A 16,915-nucleotide genomic window follows, 5' to 3' on the forward strand; every position below is an offset into this window, starting at 1 on the left:
TACAATGGAAAAGAGTTAGTCACAGAGGGTCTCTCTCTTTTATAAGCATTGTTAAAGGGGGACACGCATTTGACTGGGAAAGGACCATGAACATAACACACAGAGATAGGGAAAGAACTCCATGCATATTGGCTCCCCCCAAAAAACTTTCTGCTTCTTCCCAGAGCTTTGCACCCAGCCCTGCGGTGCATTCTGGAGAAAACATATGCCAAATGGCGATGACATCTGGACAGGGGCTGTGAGCCCAAGAAAGAGAGAATCCCTGTGTAGCGGGGTGGACACCCGCTCGGGCCCAGAGGGGTTTAAGACAGCCCTGGGAGAGGGCTGGGGCAGGGGAAGAGCTGGGCTGATTGGTAGAGCAGCCGCAGCTGGGGGCCACGCCCCAAACAGACCTTATAGAAGCCAGGAGCAGAAGAGCACTGTCCCTCTGCCTGTAAAGGGAGAAGGGCCTGGCTGCAAGGTGCCGAGCAGGACACCTAGATTGGAGCAGGGCTGGGGAAAGGCCAAGGAAGCTCTGGCCTAGGAGAGACCCAGGCTGCAGGCCTGGGAAGGCCTATTAGGTATGGGGGTTGCAGGGGCAGCCACAGGTAGGCAGAGGCAGCAAGTCCAAACTCAACCTTGCCTGTGATGAGTGGCTCATACTGCAGTCTGCCCCAGGGCGCATGGGCTAGCTGGTGACTGGCAGGAGCCTATGACTGAGGCAAGGTAGGGATGGGGGGGGTTCCCTGCCCAGGGGCCAACACCCAGTGAAAGGGGCACTGCGGTCCTGGAAGGGACACGGGAGCCAGCAGCAAGGTGAGACACCGGCCTGAAAAGGGCGCTCTGGAGGCTGGTGAGCTAATTCCTGGAGATGACCAGCAGGGGGCGCTGCCGGTGAGTCTGCTCCCGGTTACACCCGGGTAAATCCGGCTCGGGCCCACCCGGCTGAGAACGCCGTTGTGGGGCCCTGATCCTCAGGAATATTCGTCATTATTTTTCAGGCATCTGAAAGTGCGCTCAGCCCCTCCCAAAGCAAAGGAAAACACTGCAAATCAAATAAAGACGCTACCAGAGTTTGCAAACCAAAAACGTTCATGCACCGGCTTAACTTGTACCACGTGAGCCAGTCCCATTGACTCCAGTGAGTCTCCCCAGGAGCTTAGTAAAGTACGCGAGTAAGTGTTTCTGGGACAAATTACTACTTGTGTCTTGCTTACAACACTCCTGCTAATACATCCCAGAATGATGTTCACTTTTTTTCAACGGCGTTACACCGATGACTCATATTTAGCTTGTGATCCACTTTGACACCTGATCCCGTTCCACAGTACTCCTTCCTAGGCAGTCATTTCCCATTCAGTATGTGTGCAACTGATTACTCCACTGAGGAAGGAGCACTTTGCATTTGTCCTTATTGAATTTCATCCTATTTGCTTCAGACAATTTCTCCAGTTTGTCCAGATCATTTTGAATTTTAATCCTATCCTCCAAAGTACTTGCAACTCCTCCCAGCTTGGTATCATCTGCAAACTTAATAAATGCATTCTCTAGTCCATTATCTAAACCATTGATGAATTATATTGAACAGAACTAGACCTAGAACTGATCCCCCTGCAGGACCCCACTCATTATGCCCTTCCAGTATGACTGTGGACCACTGATAACTACTCTCTGGGAACGGTTTTCAAACCAGTTTTGCATCCGCCTTACAGTAGCTGCATCTAGGCTGCATTTCCCTAGTTTGTTTATGAGAAGGTCATGCGAGACAGCATCAAAAGCTTTACTAAAGTCAAGATATACCACATCTACCGCTTGCCCCCTATCCACAAGGCTTGTTACCCTGTCAAAGAAAACTATCAGATTGGTTTGACATGATTTGTTCTTAACAAATCCATGCTGACTGTTACTTACCATCTTATTATCTTCAAGATGTTTGCAAATTGATTGCTTAATTATTTGCTCCATTATCTTTCTGGGTACAGAAGTTAAGCTGACTGGTCTGTAATTCCCGGGGTTGTCCTTATTTTCCTTTTTATAGATGGGCACTCTATTTGCCCTTTTCTAGTCTTCTGGAATCTCTCCCATCTTCCATGACTTTTCAAAGATAATCGCTAATGGCTCAGATATCTCCTCAGTCAGCTCCTTGAGTATTCTAGGATGCATTTCATCAGGCCCTGGTGACTTGAAGACATCTATCTTATCTAAGTAATTTTTAACTTGTTCTTTTCCTATTTTAGCCTCTGATCCTATGTCATTTTCACTGGTATTCACTATGTTAGACATCCAATCACCACCAACTTTCTTGGTGAAAACTGAAACAAAGTGGTCATTAAGCAGCTCTGCCATTTCCACATTTTCTGTTATTGTTTTTTCCCCCTCATTGAGTAATGGGCCTACCCTGTCTTGGTCTTCCTCTTGCTTCGACTGTATTTGTAGAATGTTTTCTTGTGATCCTTTTTGTCTCTAGCTAGTATGATCTTGTTTTGTGCCTTGGCCTTTCTAATTTTGTCCCTACGTACTTGTGTTGTTTGTTTATATTCATCCTTTGTAATTTGACCGAGATTCCACTTTTTGTAGCACACTTTTTTGAGTTTTAGATCATTGAAGATCTCCTGGTTAAGCCAGGGTGGTCTCTTGCCAGACTTCCTGCCTTTCCTACGTAGTGGGATAGTTTGCTCTTGCGCCCCTAATAATGTCTCTCTGAAAAACTGACAGCTGTCTTCTATTGTTTTTCTCCTTAGAGTTGCTTCCCATGGGATCTTACCTACCAACTTCCTGAGTTTGCTAAAGTCTGGCTGCTTGAAACCCATTGTCTTTATTGTGCTGTTCTCCCACCTTCCATTCCTTAGAATCATGAACCAGTTCCTCCCTATTTGTCAAAAGCAATAACAGGTTTAATACCAATGCTTGGCACTTTTCACTGCTAGAGCTCACACTTCTCTGCACACCGAGCGTAATGCGACAGATGGGGAAACTGAGGCATGGGGCACGGCGGTGATTTGCCCAAGGGGACACAACAGGCCAGTGGCAGAGCTGGGAACAGAATCCAGGCCCCAGGGCCTCCACGGTGGTCTCTTTGCTCTAGTGACAGAAGGGTCTGACAGCCAGCGCAGGGTCGCTCTTCTAGGTCCATCTGCCCCTGGTGGGGTGGTTGCCCTGGCTGGAGAGCTAAGCCATAATACTCAGGGATGGACTGCCCTGGGCAGCTTGAGGGCAGGAAGAAAGAGACCCCTTATTCCCCCGCCCCCCCGGCTAGACGCAGACGCCAGCGCGGCCGGCACTAGCTTGGCCAAAGGAGTTTCAGGTAAAATGCACCAGTGCTTTGGAGACAAGTGGTCCAAGAGCCACCAGGTGGAGGCAGGTCACCACACTGACGAGTGCTATAGTAAGTCATCCGGGTCACCCCTCTGTCTCTGGGGCCCCGGCAGTGTGGGAACAACCCCTAGCAAATGTGCCGTCCTTGGAGTCACACGCAGGGTGGCTGTGTTCTCTCTCTCTCCGTTTTTTTTGTCATTACCTGACAAGAGTCCTGTCCTGTCCACTTTTCACCATGGCCCCTCCTGCCCCCCTCGACCAGGCCGGCAGCTGAAGCACCACCGGCTCCACGGACCCTCCATCTGCCTGGGTGGGAGGGGGCCGAGAGCAGCCCCTGACCCATGTCCCTGCTCCCTGAGCCCCCCACCCATGGTGGTGGAGGGTCTGCAGCTCCTCACAGCTGCCCGCGTGGCTCTTAGCATGGCTGGGCTGTGGCTCCAAGGCCCCGTCCCCTGGCCAGAGCTGGGTCAGGGTAAGAGCTGCACGGGCAGCTGTGGGGAGCCATGAACCCTCCTGCCCTGGGCGTGGGGCCTGCTGGGTGGGGACACAGGCCGGGGGCTGCTCTTGGCTCCCCCACCCCAGGCAGGTGGGGGATCCATGGCTCCTGGCCCACTCCAGCTTCAGCTGGGCCGGAGGTGGGTGCCTCAGGTGGAAGGGGCAGGACCATGGAGGGGGTGGGAAGGCTTTTGGGAAGGCTCCACCATCCCTGCACTCGGATACTGTGGTCATGGGTGTGGTGTAGAAGCCAACACAGAACAGAATAGAAGGCAGCAGCCCTTGGGCCCGGCAGGTCTCTGCTCTAACATCCGAAGCCCTTCACAGGCTCGGCTTGTGCTACCCAGGAGATGCCTTTCCCTCCACCACCAGGACCTTCTACAACAGCTCCCTTCCCTGGGACACTGAAGGGAACCAACCACTAGGGGGAGGCTTCCGAGGGCAGGAGACAGGAACTTCCACAGGGGCTGGTCCGAGCCTGTGGAACTCACTGCCACAAGCTGTAATGACAACCCCGGGCTTCTGTGTATTGAGAACTAAATGCAGCACGGTTTTGCACTGAGACAGCAGTGTCTCTGAAATGAATTGGCTCGTTCAGGCTTATTGCCTGGAGCCTTGTTTTTCAATATGCCATTTGTCTCTGAGTCATTAGGGATGGAGAACCAACTTCCGAGCGTTGGAGATGCCTGCAGCCCCTTCTGTCTATTTCCTTGATGGATTATTTAATTCTGACTCCCAGGACCAGGGGTAGGAGATAGTGATGGGGCTGGGAGGGGTGAGAGACTCCTGCACAGCCTTGGTATGAATCCCGGCTTGTCCTCATGGAGCGCAGATGTCTGCAGAAAAGGACCTGGGGATTACAGTGGACGAGAAGCTGGATATGAGTCAGCAGTGTGCCCTTGTTGCCAAGAAGCCTAATGGCATTTTGGGCTGCATTAGTAGGAGCGTTGTCAGCAGATGGAGGGAAGTGATTATTCCCCTCTATTTGGCACTGGTGAGGCCACATCTGGGGTATTGCGTCCAGTTTTGGGCCCCCCACTACAGAAAGGATGTGGACAAACTGCGGAGAATCCAGCGAAGGGCAACGAAAATGATCAGGGTCTGGGGCACATGAGTTATGAGGAGCGGCTGAGGGAACTGGGATTGTTTAGGCTGCGGAAGAGAAGAAGGAGGGGGGATTTGATAGCTGCTTTCAACTACCTGAAAGGGGGTTCCAAAGAGGATGGATTTAGACTGTTCTCAGTGGTGGCAGATGACAGAACAAGGATCAATGGTCTCAAGTTGCAGTGGGGGAAGTTTAGGCTGGAAATGAGGAAACACTATTTCACTAGGAGAGTGGTGAAGCACTGGACTGGGTTCCCTAGGGAGGGGGTGGAATCTCCATCCTTAGAGGTTTTTAAGGCCCGGCTTGACAAAGCCCTGGCTGGGATGATTTAGTTGGGGTTGGTCCTGCTTTGAGCAAGGGGTGGGACTACATGACCTCCTGAGGTCTCTTCCAACCCTAATCTTCTATGATTCTATGTCAGAGCTCAAGGTACTGATGGCGAAGAGGCCCTTTCCCGGCAGGGAGGGATTTGGTGAACAATTATGCAGCACCTTCTGGCACTGCTTTGCAAAGGGATAGACAGGCCGCCATGCAGGCTCGTATCTCTCCTTCGTGGGGCTGTATTCGTCCTGCCAAGGTGTGCACTTGGCTTGCTTTTAGCTGGCGTGATGCTTCAGCCAAAGACTGGTCTCCAGGTAACATGCTGGCAAAGGGTGTGCATTTATCATGTCCCCCTGTATGGGCTGGCCCACTACAGGATAACAGCTTACTACTGCTACCTTCCGTACAGAGAGAGCCGCCCGTAGGAGCCAACAGATATCTCTAACCAATTCCGAGAGGGATGTCTGCCGGTCTACTGAACTACACGCACATTTACACTGGACAGAGCTAGTCAAAGTGCTGAGCCCCCATGCTCCCTGCCCAGCCAGGAGAGAGGGAAGGAACAAGCCACTCGGAAACAAACCACTTAATTTCTGCCGCAAGATCTGCTGATGGAGCTAGATATGTACCCTTAGCATAAGCCATTGTACTGGGCTTCCTGTCTAAGGTGCTTATCACAGTACCTGAGCATCTCACAGTCTTTAATGTATTCATCCCCACAGCCCCCCCGTGACACAGGGCAGTGCTATGATCCCCATTGTACAGCTGGGAAACTGGGGCACAGAGACTTACAAAGGGAGTCTGGCAGGACAGGGCCTCGAACCCCCGGGGTGTAAGCTGTAGGTTAGCACCCTAACTGCCGCCCATCCTCCCTCTCCCCAGAATCTGCGTCTCAGCTTGCCTTCTCGGCTGACATCCAGTTAACGGGCTGTCACCAAGCTTCATTGCTGGACCCGTCTATCTGGAATGTCCGACTGGGGCCAGGCCTCCCTTATGGTTCGCCCAGGGTGCAAACTGATCCCGACACATCCCCAAGTGAGCGGCAGAGCCCTGCCTATAAACGACTTGTCTTCCCCTTCCCTGACGGACGGCTTACTCTGGATGTTCCCATATGGGACCGACTCCAGCCAATTGACAGCAGTGCGTGAGCCCAGACCATGCATGGAGCAGGCGCGAATCAGTTCTGACTTGATCCATGCAGCTAACAGGGCGGAACATGCGCACTGGGAAAGTGACCCTAGGAGATAGGACGGCCCTTGACTGGACAAGAACTTGGGGGACACGTGGAGCGATTTATAAATTCTTTTCCTTTCGGGGTCTGTTTATTTTCCCCCCCCCATGGGACAGAAAAATCAGCTGACGAATGTCACATCTTCCCAGTGATCTGGGACAAGTGGTAAGTGGCTTTTGAATGATGTTTGCAGGCAAAACTAAAGGCTTGAGCCAAAGCCACAGAGTCAAGAGTGATTTTCCCCACTCACTTAGTGGGCTTTGGATCAGGTCCATGACTGGGAGCTGCAGCTAATAAACCTGCTAGGACATGGAAGGATCTGGAGATATGAGCTGATGTCACTTTAAACCACGTTTGAGAGGCCAGAGAGGGGGGCATCAAAGCAAATTTGCTCTGCTGAGCCCACCTGGGCAGAGGATGCTCTGATGGAAAGTACCAGCTAGCCTCAGAGAATCAGAAAGGCTCGGGGCATCCCCTGTGGGATTCCGGCTTATCCCCCAGCCAACAGCCCCATCAAGGAAAACAGCAGCCCTACCGGGGCAGGAGTCCTTAGCACCACCTCTCTCTCTTTTGGTGCCTGCTCCAGGAAAAAAGGGGTTAACAAGTAATAAAAAAGGGGCATTTCTTGAAAAAAAGTAGTTAATTTTCTGTCCAAAAAAAAAAAAAAGTTTGGAGGGAAAATTTTGACCCACTCTGTGTAATACATCAGGGGCCTGAGTCTGTTCTCATTTACACTGGGCTAAACCTGTTGTGACTTCAGTGAAGTGACTCCTGATTTACTCCAGTATAGATATGAAAATTAAATCTAGGACCATAAGCCACCCCTGAAGTGCAAGAAGGAATTAGGGCTCTCACCTCATATTTGGGACACCAGGGTGCAAGCTCTTGCTTTTGCCAGTCACCCTAGGTGGCCTTGGGCAAGTCACTTAACCTCTCTGTGCCTCATTTCCTCATCTGTAGCATGGGGATAACAGCCCTGCCCTGTCTCACAGGGCTGCTGTGAGGATACATACACTAAAGATTGTGAGGCATCCAGATATGAGGTTAATGGGGCCCAATAAGTACCTTAGATCAGTGGTTCTCAACCTGGTGTATGCAGAGGTCTTCCAGGGGTACATCAGCTCATCGAGATATTTGCCTAGTGTTACAACACGCTACATAAAAAGCACTAGCCAAGTCAGTACAAACTAACATTTCATACAGACACTGACTTGTTTATACTGCTCTATATGCTATACACTGACATGTAAGTACAATATTTATATTCCAATCGATGTATTTTATAATTATATGGGGAAAATGAGAAAGTCAGCCATTTGTCAGTAGCAGTGGGCTGGGACACTTTTGTGTTTTTATGTCTGATTTTGTAAGAAAGTTGTTTTGAAGTGAGGTGAAACTTGGGGGTCCGCAAGACAAATCTGACTCCTGAAAGGGGCACAGTAGTTTGGAAAGGTTCAGAACCGCTGCCCTAGATAGACAGCAAATGTAGCTATGGTAGCACGGAGTAAATATGGAGCTTAAAACATCCTATGGATGGGAAAGAGGAGGCGATCCTATGACAGATGGGTCCTATAGACGAACTGGATTGCACCTGGGAGTGCTGCTAGAATCTGAACTATAGCACACCAGGAAACCTCTCTCCTGTACGTCCCCCCGAAGGGAATATACCATGAAGAGTGCAGCCTTCTACCCACAGGCCAGGTGCAGCGTGGGGGGCAGGCTTCCCCCCATGCTGTCTTGCCACTGTGCTCCACCACTGAGCCAGCGGGACTGCCCACGTCAGACGGGGAGTTCAGGCTTGCGACTCATTCAGCCCTGAGCCGCTTTGTTGAGGGCACTGATGGTGGTGACTGGAGAGTGGGCCTCCCCCTCAATAGCCCGGCTGAGCCCTCCAGCTCTTTCCCACAGGCCACCCCACAGCCATCAGCTGAGAAGAGCCTTTGGTCAGCCCTGGTCTGGTTGCACTGGGACCGGTGTTAGAAGGGTGGACGGATCTACAGCCCCGGAGACCCCCCCGCCCCGTGCTCTGAACTCCTGTTAGAATAGAGCGGCTCCATCAAGGCTGCGGCTGCAACTGGTGTTGGACGTGGGGGGCAGGCGAGCGGGGAAAGCCCCGGCCTTTGTGACAGGACACACCATGCACGGCACAGCACACTGCAACCTGACGGCCCAGGCCCGGCCTGGCCCGATACCTCATGTTGAGGGAGCCCTGGCTCAGGGTGTCTGCCTCGCCCAGGAGTTCGTCCTCGCTGTGATAATACATGTCGTCCTCTTCAGACCTGGGAGCAGCAACGTGGTGCACGTCAGCCTCCTGCGTTCAATCCTCAGCTCCGCCAGCGAAGGCAGCAGGCCCACGGGGTGACGGGGATGGAGACATTGGTAATAATGCAGCCGCTGGGTTGCCGGGGAGCAGGTGGACCAGGACATGGCAGGGACAGCCTGCAAACCCTCAGCGTGGACGGCTGCTGGATATTGCTTGCTTGGGCGCAATTCCCAAATCTCATTACAATGCTCAGCCACGAGGGAGTGCGTTGGGTGAAACCCTGGCCCCACTGAAGTCAGTGGGAGTTTTGCTGCTGATTTCAAAGGCGCTAGGATTTCACCCATTCACGCAGGCAGCTGCAGTGGCATCCTGTGACCCCAAAGACTTTTCAGACTCTGCGTACAGGGACCAGCATTGAAATGCAGACACTTCTGGGGTGGCACGTGGCAGCTGGTTAGCAGTGAGCATGCAGCAATGCTGCAGAGCCAGAGCTATTTAAGGGAGACAGGATAGAATTACCCACATTCAATTTGCTCAGGACAGCAGGCCTAACACCTCCCGTCTTGGGGAAAGTGCCGCAGGAACACCTTACAGTTGGTAGTTTGCTAACTTGCCATTATTGCTTCGCCCCTTAACAAAACCAGGGAAAGCCCAGCCCACCTCCTGCATTAGCTGTGATCATGAAAAAACAGGAAGGTGCTAAAATACTCCTGTTTCATACACAGAGCAGGGGCCTGATCCTGAAGGGTCCCAGGCATCTGCCCCTCTGAGCATTAAGGCCCACACAGCAGGTTGGTCACTGCAGGGCATTTTAGTGATCTCTGAATGGGGGTAACTGAAGACAAACTTTATGGGGCCTTTGTACGAGACTTAGGAACTGTCCGAGCAGGGATTGACTCCCCCTCTGCTAGGGGGCACTGATCATAGACTATCAGGGTTGGAAGGGACCTCAGGAGGTCATCTAGTCCAACCCCCTGCTCAAAGATGTTTTAGGGCAGACTGCATAGCAGTACACAGCTACAGGTCAGCAGCCCTGCATCCTAATGGTGCTAACACTGGGTACCAGAGTGCAGTTTAGCCTCCGAGTCCCACAGCCACGACTCAGGCACTAGCTGGGCTGTTAACTTTGTGTCTGACTCCAATCGACTGCACACAGTGTCTGTCACCCTGAGCAAGTGCACTCAGTGCCCCCAAAATGCAGCCAGCTCTGGGGTGGAGCCAAATGTCACCCAGCAAAAATACACAACACTGAGGAAAGAAGGGAAATTTTGACCCTGGACATGGCTCCTTCTCTGGTATCTTCACAGTCCAGATGGAGCAAATCGGACACTGATTTAGAAGCTCTCCTCTGAACAGCTGAACTATTGTAAGCTACATGGCTCTGCGCGTACCTATGCCAGAAGGATGGAAATGGGTGTTGATTGTTCCAGGATTTGAACCTGCTTTTGTAGAGATTATAAATCAAAAATCCAGGCTACTAAACCCCCAGCTAGTGTTACACAATGTGCACACTTGACAAACAGCGGTGCTTGCTCCCTTTGAAATCCGTTAGCATCTTCCCTGTACAAAAAATGTACTGTGTATTGAGCTGGGAAACTGATCTATGGTTTCAATTAGGCTGGAAATCCACAGGACACAGGCCAATTCTCCGAGTAAATTAGCTGCTTGCCAGAGCATTTCGGAGCCTCTGGGAGCACCCTCCCGCAGCATTCTGCTAGGAGGAAAGGACAATTTCCTCCTTAAGTGGTCACGTAGGAGACAAATCTCGAGAGAAAAACCAGGCAGCCTAAGTACAGAGAGTGTGGGTGGGTCTGTGAGCTACATGGCAGGCGCCCGACCGGCCCTTTGCGGCAAAAAAGGTTTTCAAATGCCTGTGCAAAAAAGAACACGGCTCTAAATCCTACAAACCGGATCTATTTCTAAGGCACGTGATTGGCCACTGCAAAGCTAGCCTATCATCTGTCTCGCCTGGGACGGGTACTGTGTCGCTCTGGCTATACCCTGCACAATGCCACATTCAGTGAGGGCCCTTAGGAACCATCATATGATAGAGCAGGGAATAGGCCCCCTCCTGCCCTCATGGGAGGAGAGGCAAGACAGCAGATCCTAGCTTGGACGTCTGAGAGCTGTTTCCCTCCAGTCCTGAACAGGGCTGGGTCCACACTGGGTGACCCCATTTTTTGACAGTTTCCCTGGAGCTGCCACGGGGTGAGGTAGGAGTACCGCAGTGGTGACCCAAGCCCCCATCCTCCAAGCTATTTTCAATCTATTCAGGTCCGGTCAGCTCTCCGGTCCACCTTAACATGGGAGTCACTGATCAGCACCTCCCTAAATAGACAGCTCAGACAAACACCCTGGGCCTGCTCCTGCTCTGATGCGCCAGCGTAAACCTGAAGGCCGAGGCGTTCACCCAGCCCAAGTGGGATCAGAATCAGGCCCTAGCCCCTCTGGCTGCGAAGAGCCCTCTGGCTGAGCGTAACTTGCCTTCGGCTGGTGTGTGACATGGGTGCAATCCGCGCCCAGGCGTTATTCCAGAGAGCCTGGACCCGGCGCTTGGCTGCATCTGGCTCCAGCGGGCGACTGGGACTCAGGGGTCGTTTCCTCCCTGGCTGGATGGAGCAGATCCTGGTCTCAGCCACGCTGCTGGACATTCAGCACGACTCAGTGGAAGTCGGTGGAGCCGCTCCAGGTTTCTGGTGGTGTGAATGAGAACAGGAGCCCTCCCTGTACATGGATGCAGCATCAGCTTTCTCTGCCTTGAGAATTCACTCTCCATGGCCCATTCGGCCCCAGCCTCTGCTGAGACTGACAGCCTGAGGGTTCCCTTTAGTGCCCGTTGTGTGCGGGTGGGTTCAGGTCATGGGAATGAGGAACTCTGTGTTCTCTTTTATCCCCATAAAGTGGCCGTAAAGGGCGCAGGCCCCTAGTTTCTCTTTCTAGCTCGCCTTGCATTTTTATTCTCCATCAGCGATTTCCACAGCTGGTTTCCAAAGCCAGGCAGGCCGTTTCTCTCTCCATATCAGCCTTGCTCACTCCGCTAAGTCACTGGGAAATCAGCTCCCATCCTTCCTGCTTCTGGCATCACCGCCAGCCCAGCTGGGTTCATTGCTAGGAGCTGGGCATGGTTCTGCAGGGCTCCCTTTGGGGATGGCTTGGCTCCGCCCCCTCCCCCCCAGAGCCAGGTGAAACGTTTGGATCAAAACTCGGGGACCTTGAGACATTTTGTCAATTTGTGTTTATGTCGCTGAGCTGTTTCAGCTGGAAAAACCCTAAAAAAGTCCCGAAAAAACCAGAAACTTGTCAATTTTTCCATTCAAAATGACTTTTGGCTTTGGCATTTCATTTCATTTTTCATTTTAAAAAAATGGCAGATGTGAAGAAATGCTCCTAGTCCCAATGCAGCCTTTCGTTCAACCCAAAGTGATTTTTATTTTACTTTTCAATTTGTTGAAAATTTCGAAACATTTCCCTTTCTGTTCTACCTGAAACAATTCTCCCTCCACCACTCCATTGTTCGGAAATGCCAACAAACTGAAAAATCTGTTATTCACCCAGCACTAGGTCTTGCTGCCAGCTTCCAACGCAGGGTTACCTAGCTGGGATTCAGAGGAACAGCCGTGTTAGTCTGTATTCGCAAAAAGAAAAGGAGTACTTGTGGCACCTTAGAGACTAACCAATTTATTTGAGCATGAGCTTTCGTGAGCTACAGCTCACTTCATCAGATGTTTACCGTGGAAACTGCAGCAGACTTTATATACACACAGAGAATATGAAACAATACCTCCTCCCACCCCACTGTCCTGCTGGTAATAGCTTATCTAAAGTGATCAACAGGTGGGCCATTTCCAGCACAAATCCAGGTTTTCTCACCCTCCACCCCCCACACAAATTCACTCTCCTGCTGGTGCTAGCCCATCCAAAGTGACAACTCTTTGCATAATCAAGTCGGGCTATTTCCTGCATAGATCAAGGTTTTCTCACATCCCCCCCACCCCCATACACACACAAACTCACTCTCCTGCTGGTAATAGCTCATCTAAACTGACCACTCTCCAAGTTTAAATCCAAGTTAAACCAGAACAGCTGGGGGGGGGGGGGGTAGGAAAAAACAAGAGGAAACAGGCTACCTTGCATAATGACTTAGCCACTCCCAGTCTCTATTTAAGCCTAAATTAATAGTATCCAATTTGCAAATGAATTCCAATTCAGCAGTTTCTCGCTGGAGTCTGGATTTGAAGTTTTTTTGTTTTAAGATAGCGACCTTCATGTCTGTGATTGCGTGACCAGAGAGATTGAAGTGTTCTCCGACTGGTTTATGAATGTTATAATTCTTGACATCTGATTTGTGTCCATTTATTCTTTTACGTAGAGACTGTCCAGTTTGACCAATGTACATGGCAGAGGGGCATTGCTGGCACATGATGGCATATATCACATTGGTGGATGTGCAGGTGAACGAGCCTCTGATAGTGTGGCTGATGTTATTAGGCCCTGTGATGGTGTCCCCTGAATAGATATGTGGGCACAATTGGCAACGGGCTTTGTTGCAAGGATAAGTTCCTGGGTTAGTGGTTCTGTTGTGTGGTATGTGGTTGTTGGTGAGTATTTGCTTCAGGTTGCGGGGCTGTCTGTAGGCAAGGACTGGCCTGTCTCCCAAGACTTGTGAGAGTGTTGGGTCATCCTTTAGGATAGGTTGTAGATCCTTAATAATGCGTTGGAGGGGTTTTAGTTGGGGGCTGAAGGTGACCGTCACCTTCAGCCCCCAACTAAAACCCCTCCAACGCATTATTAAGGATCTACAACCTATCCTAAAGGATGACCCAACACTCTCACAAGTCTTGGGAGACAGGCCAGTCCTTGCCTACAGACAGCCCCGCAACCTGAAGCAAATACTCACCAACAACCACATACCACACAACAGAACCACTAACCCAGGAACTTATCCTTGCAACAAAGCCCGTTGCCAATTGTGCCCACATATCTATTCAGGGGACACCATCACAGGGCCTAATAACATCAGCCACACTATCAGAGGCTCGTTCACCTGCACATCCACCAATGTGATATATGCCATCATGTGCCAGCAATGCCCCTCTGCCATGTACATTGGTCAAACTGGACAGTCTCTACGTAAAAGAATAAATGGACACAAATCAGATGTCAAGAATTATAACATTCATAAACCAGTCGGAGAACACTTCAATCTCTCTGGTCACGCAATCACAGACATGAAGGTCGCTATCTTAAAACAAAAAAACTTCAAATCCAGACTCCAGCGAGAAACTGCTGAATTGGAATTCATTTGCAAATTGGATACTATTAATTTAGGCTTAAATAGAGACTGGGAGTGGCTAAGTCATTATGCAAGGTAGCCTGTTTCCTCTTGTTTTTTCCTACCCCCCCCCCCCCAGCTGTTCTGGTTTAACTTGGATTTAAACTTGGAGAGTGGTCAGTTTAGATGAGCTATTACCAGCAGGAGAGTGAGTTTGTGTGTGTATGGGGGTGGGGGGGATGTGAGAAAACCTTGATCTATGCAGGAAATAGCCCGACTTGATTATGCAAAGAGTTGTCACTTTGGATGGGCTAGCACCAGCAGGAGAGTGAATTTGTGTGGGGGGTGGAGGGTGAGAAAACCTGGATTTGTGCTGGAAATGGCCCACCTGTTGATCACTTTAGATAAGCTATTACCAGCAGGACAGTGGGGTGGGAGGAGGTATTGTTTCATATTCTCTGTGTGTATATAAAGTCTGCTGCAGTTTCCACGGTAAACATCTGATGAAGTGAGCTGTAGCTCACGAAAGCTCATGCTCAAATAAATTGGTTAGTCTCTAAGGTGCCACAAGTACTCCTTTTCTTCTAGCTGGGATTATTTCTGTCTCTTCTCTTTAACCTTCCCTTGTGAGCACCCCCTACCTGTTCATGCATGCGTGAACCCAGGCAGTGCTCCCCACCTCCCGTCCCTCCGCACACATGCAAACTTGGGTGTCCATGCCTGTGCCCCACCACGAGCCCCACATTCGACTGTCATTTCATCTTCACGCCCATGTGCATAGGCCTGGCTCCTATCCAAAGTGGCTGGGACATCTAGTTACTGGGGTGAACAGTGCTGAGTGCTTTGTAATGGCCTGTATGAGCCGCTGTCCCAGGGGTGTGGAGTCGGCAGGAGTCAAATTAGAGCAAAACAAAACAGCAAACGAACTCTTCATGGGGATTTGATTGGGTACAGAGCAAAATCCGTTCCAAAGCAGACTGCACTTCTGCCTACGCATCTCCTCCTTCCTGGCTGGCCAGCTAAGCGATAAGCTGTTCTGAGCACAGGCCATGCATCAGGAGGAAGAACTTCTGACACTGATGCAGAACGGTTCAGGGAGACTAAGGAGCAAGAAGTAAATCCACGGCTCTATAAGCGTAACATGCTCATAAAGCGTGTTGGGTCCCTCGCCGGTGATACGGCCTCATAGCGGATAGCGGCTGACTGCTGATGTGCATTAGAGGAGTTACTCCTTTAGCTCTGTGGTAGAGGCCCGTGCTGTAGTATAGCAGGTTCTGAGTTCAAATCCTGTGGAGGATCCATGAGAGGGGACAGGCCAGGAAAACTGCATGGTTACCGCTACGTCACATACAACCGCTACCTGGAACATCACAGTATCTACCAGGGGTAGAACTTGGATCCTTCTGTTCCAAAAGCCCAGGTCATCGGGGGAAGGGGTTACGATCTCATCAGAAAACCAAGGCTCCATCTGCTCAGGGTGCACGATAAAAGGTGCAAGAGCTTGCCCTACACCCTGGACCAAAATATCCCAATTTGATCTGTCTAGCTAGGTGCTTACACCATGTCCATCAGCTCACTGTGATAGATGAGCATCTGTTTTGCTGTGCACTTGTCAGCTGAGCTGCCACTCCCAACCCAGACACAGCTGCATGTCAGTGGTGCTATAACCCAGCTGCCAGATCCCACCCAGAGGTAGCTGCACATCCACAGCACTGTAATCCAGATTGCACTCCAGAGGTGGCTGCATGTCAGTGGCACTGTAACCCAGCTGCCAGATCCCACCCCAGAGGTGGCTGCATGTCAGTGATGCTGTAACCCAGCTGCCAGATCCTACCTCAGAGGTGGCTGCATGTCAGTGGCATTATAACCCAGCTGCCAGATCCCACCCCAGAGGTGGCTGCATATCAGTGGTGCCGTACTCTGTGAAATGCTGTGGGATCCTTTGGGATTCAAGGCGCTATAAAAATGCCAAGTATTACAATCCCATCCAATATGAAGAGGCCTAACCAACAGCCAGCCACCTAATCCTCCCCACATCTGTATTTAATTATATTTGCATTTCCCACTCCTCCCGGGCACATTACAAACCTCAGTAACCGGTTTGCTTTAACACTCAGCTCCACCCCAGGGCCCAGGAACTGGGCTGACTGGTCTCTAGGAAATCACTGGCTACTTGGGCCCAGCAATAACCGACATTTCCAATTCATGCCTAACCAATTCTGAGTGAACGGTCGGAGCTGCTCTCCTAATGGCCACTGAACTCCTCCTGTGCGCATGTGTCTGCATGGGACAGCCCTCACCCCCCGTGACATTTACACCAGCGCTGCGGTCCTCACCTGGAAACCCAGAGAGCAGGCAGTGTAAACATCACACCCTCGAGCAAGCTGCTGATCGCTGCTTCTCCTCCCGGCCTGAAACCGCACCCAGCACCGGGGTTATATCCCTAGGTTGCCTTAAGACCTCTGCATTTGCCAACAGTTACCACCTGGTGGCAGCTAATATCACCACAAGTTTCCCTTCTACTTAGCCCTGCGGTTACGGTGTGTTAGAAGTGCAGTATCTGTTGACAAATGTTGCGTTCCCCCCGCCCCCCGGAATTAGCCTGTAACCCATGTCTCTTGCAGGAGCCATCTCTCAATGGGCAAAATCTGGCACTGAAGCAGACTGGACAACGTGTCTTATTCCAAGGGGCGGGGCCTTAGTCTCAGGGGCGGTGCTTGGCTTCCGAAAGCGCGGCGCGGCCACCAGGGAGGCAGAGTGAGTCTGTCCGGCTAATTTTCTCCTGTGTTTTGCAGCCTTTTTTTTTTTTTTTTTTTTGGCCTGAGTTTCAAGGCAGAGGAGAAGCAGCCGCAGCCGTGTCCCGCCCCGCGCCCACCTGCGTATCGACCTGTTTAAAATGAACAGGGCGGAGACACAGCTGGAAATGCAAATCCA

The 16,915-nt window shown here is 51.1% G+C and overlaps 1 protein-coding gene across 7 annotated transcripts in view; it reads right to left on the bottom strand.

Annotated features, from left to right (window-relative positions):
- Positions 1-16,915, bottom strand: part of OTOF (otoferlin) — a 198,887-nt gene that overhangs the window by 77,851 nt on the left and 104,121 nt on the right. The window lies entirely within an intron of this gene.

Source organism: Caretta caretta, chromosome 3 (assembly GCF_965140235.1).
Source record: "Caretta caretta isolate rCarCar2 chromosome 3, rCarCar1.hap1, whole genome shotgun sequence".
Lineage (NCBI taxonomy): Eukaryota > Metazoa > Chordata > Testudines > Cheloniidae > Caretta > Caretta caretta.